Raw genomic sequence first — 3,762 nt, 5'->3', positions numbered from 1 at the left:
GTCAGTCTGACTTGTCTCCCATAATTTGGTCTCCCATAATTCCTGTAGCTTTTCTTCATTCTTTTGCCGCTCTGACTGGATAATTTCAAATGTTCTATCTTTTGGCTAGCTGATATTTCTTCTGCTTGAGTCTGCCATTGAAACTTTTAATTGAATTTTTTCAGTCCAGCCTTTTTATTCTTTGTCTCTAGGATTTCTATTTGGTTCTTTTTTTATTGTTTCTATTTCTTTGTCAAACTTCTCATCTTGTTTGTGTATTTTTTTCTATATTTTATTTAATTTCCATCAGTACTTTTTTAACTTAAGAAGATTATTCTCAATTCTTTGTTACTTCATAGATGTCCATTTTTTTTCAGGGTTCATTATTAGATCTTTATTAGTTTCTTTTTTTTTTTGAGACAGAGTTTCGCTCTTGTTACCCAGGCTGGAGTGCAATGGCGCGATCTCGGCTCACCATAACCTCCACCACCTGGGTTCAGGCAATTCTCCTGCCTCTGCCTCCTGAGTAGCTGGGATTACAGGCATGCACCACCGTGCCCAGCTAATTTTTTGTATTTTTAGTAGAGACGGGGTTTCACCATGTTGACCAGGATGGTCTCGATCTCTGGACCTAGTGATCCACCAGCCTCGGCCTCCCAAGGTGCTGGGATTACAGGCGTGAGCCACCGTGACCGGCCTAGAGCTTTATTAGTTTCTTCTGGGTGTGTCATAACTCCCCAGTGCTTTGTAATCCTTGTGTCGTTGCACTGTTATCTTTTCATTTGCAGAGACATCCCTTCCTTCCGGCCTTTACAGATGTTCTTTGGCAGGGCTTACTATTTAGTCTAGCTTGTAATTCTTCAAGAGCCAGCTGGTAATGACCTTGGGCAGGCAAAGCTACCTGTGGGTTTTCTACTTGGCTGGGATGCTGCCTTTGCTCTGATATTGGCTGGGGCTACTGACTGGGCCCTGCTGTCTGGCAAGATCACTGGCTGGGCTCTGTTATCACACAGAGCTACTGACTGGGTAGCAATGGCTTCTGGTCAGACTTGTCACAGAATTGATTCCCTGGCTGGAAAATTGTGCTTTTTGGGATTTGCGGTTGGGCAGGGCTGTAGGCTGAACTCCAAAGTTAGGTGAAGTTGCTGCTTAGAATGAGTGGGACCAGAGGCTACACTCCTTAGAAAAGCACAGTTGAGGGTTGCTTCCCTGTTAAGGTGGAACTTCCCTATAAAGTTGCTTCCCTATAAGATGGGCTTTTGGCTGAGTTGAGTTTGACTTCCCAGGTCAAGAAGGTCTAGCCCTCATACTTCTCTGAAAGACACCTAAGTGTCCTTGAGTAGGATTTTTGGCTGAGTAGAGCCATGGATTGACTTCCACGGTCTAGCAGGTCTAGCTCATGTGTCTTTCTGAATGGGTGGAGGTGTGCATCTCCTTGTCTCAGCAGGGTTCACTGGTGTGGACTCTGAGACTGGGCATGAGGACTAGCTATCTAAGGACTCAAGCTAGATTGAACTTCCCACCATGCTTCTGAAGATGACCAGCTTAGCTTTGTAAATGAACTATGAAGTTGACCAGTATCTCTGATTGGGCACCATAGCTAGCAAGAACACAGAGGTATCACCATGATCTGTGTGCTGGTCACTATGACCTCTGCCTCCTTTCTTTGTTTCTACCTGACACCAGGTAGTCTAGCTATGCTATTACCCCCCAGTGTTCTCCATCAGGTCAGCCCAGAGTCGGGTTTCTGAGAAGCATGTTGGAATACTAGAGAAGCTGAATGACTGCCTCTAGTTTTCCTTTTCTCCAGTAAAAAACATGGGCCCAGGAAAACCCTCTTTGTCTGGTATTGTGTTGACTTTGGCAGGGAGCAAGGTGGCAGGGTTGAAGTGAAACTATGCTTCTTAGCCTTCTAATTCAGTTTTCATTCCATGTACCATGTGGTTGTCTCAGGTTAGTGTCCAGGTGTTAGAGTATTGTAAAAGATATTCTGGTCTGGGGATAGTTGCTAGTTGAATGTTCTGCGGAGAACAGTAGAGTCTGGGACTTTCTCATCTTCCTTTTTTCTGACATTACCAGAAAAAAAATCTACCTGCCCTGGATACTGAGGTAAGTTAGTAAAGAGGTAAAGCTTCCAAAAATTGCACTGCATGATTCATAGGCTTCAACTGGCTTATTTGAGTCTACATTATGTCCTTATGAAAGCACTACTGTCTCTCTAATGCAAAGTAAATACATTGTATATTGGAAATAAGCCTGTCATCTTGGCCTCGTGAATTATCTAAACTATTTGGCCAAGGCTGGAATGTTGTATACGGTATGCATTCCTAAGGAGTTATTCTTATGATTCTTGGATTCAACAGCTTCCTTTTTTTTCTGACTCTTTTTTCAGATTAATATTTCTCACATTTTTAAATGGAAACAGATAACCAGACGTGGATGAGAGAATTTATTCTCCTTGGCTTATTTAGTGACTGGAGCACTTGGGTCTCCCTGTTTTCCTTGTTCTTGGTCACATACCTCATGACAGTGCTGGGAAGTGTCTCATTGTTCTTCTGATCAGGCTGGACAGCCGACTCCACACTCCCATGTATTTCTTTCTCACCAACCTCTCCCTTGTTGATGTCTCCTATGCCACAGGCATAGTCCCTCAGCTGCTGGCACATTTTCTCGCAGAACATAAAGCCATCCCATTCCGGAGCTGTGCAGCCCAGTTATTTTTCTCCCTGGCCTTGGGAGGAATTGAGTTTGTTCTCCTGGCAGTGATGGCCTACGACCGCTATGTGGCTGTGTGTGACCCCCTGCGATACTCGGCCATTATGCACAGAGCACTGTGTGCTAGGTTGGCTGTCATATCCTGGGTTGGTGGCTCCATCAACTCTCTTGTGCAGACCACCATCACCTTTCAGCTGTCCATGTGCACAAACAAGTTTATTGATCACATATCCTGTGAAATCCTAGCAGTGGTCAGGCTGGTTTGTGTGGGTACCATCTCCAATGAGGTCGCCATCATGGTGTCTAGTATTCTTCTTCTGTTGACACCCTTCTGCCTGGTTCTTTTGTCCTACATCTGGATCATCTCTGCCATCCTAAAGATTCAGTCCACAGAGGGAAGAAAGAAAGCCTTCCAGACATGTGCCTCTCACCTCACGGTGGTTGCCCTGTGCTATGGCATGGCCATTTGCACTTACATCCAGCCCCATTCTGGTCCCTCAGTCCTTCAGGACAAGCTGATCTTTGTCTTCTATGTCATTGTTAGGCCCCTGCTGAACGCTATGATTTATAGTCTGAGGAATAAAGAGGTGAAGGGTGTCTAGCATAAACTATTAGGAAAATTCTCTGGGTTAACATCAAAGCTGGCAACTTGATTCATGAACATCACTTTGAGAAAAAGCTTTGCCTCAAGTGTTTTCCACCCGACTCAGATATGACAGGGATAAAGTACGTTGCCCTGGCAACCAGGAAGGAGATGATGTAACATGTACTGGAGATGTCACGTAGGAGGCTGAGTGGTTGAGTTGGATGGGGTGTAGGATGTGGGGATAATTTTATATCACAGCAGTTTGATTAGTGGAGTTAGCTACTGCTATAGTAGAACCTTCCAAAATGTCTCAATCTCCACTATTATGAACTGGTGGTAACATTAAGAAAGTACTACTCACTGTTTGGGTATGTCACATTATTTATAATCATCAGTCTATTCATATATCTTACCTTGGACAACTGGTTCTTATTTGTCCACATTTTGTAAAAGGTTGTAGTGTTTGCGTTTAAAACAAAATG

General features: G+C 44.0%; 1 pseudogene; it reads left to right on the top strand.

Moving 5' to 3' along the window:
• Positions 1 to 2,394: 2,394 nt before the first annotated feature.
• Positions 2,395 to 3,547, top strand: LOC100386074 (olfactory receptor 2F2-like; annotated as a pseudogene).
• Positions 3,548 to 3,762: the final 215 nt, after the last annotated feature.

This window comes from Callithrix jacchus, chromosome 11, assembly GCF_049354715.1.
Source record: "Callithrix jacchus isolate 240 chromosome 11, calJac240_pri, whole genome shotgun sequence".
Classification (NCBI taxonomy): Eukaryota; Metazoa; Chordata; class Mammalia; order Primates; family Cebidae; genus Callithrix; species Callithrix jacchus.
This window is presented reverse-complemented; position numbering and strand designations above follow the sequence as displayed.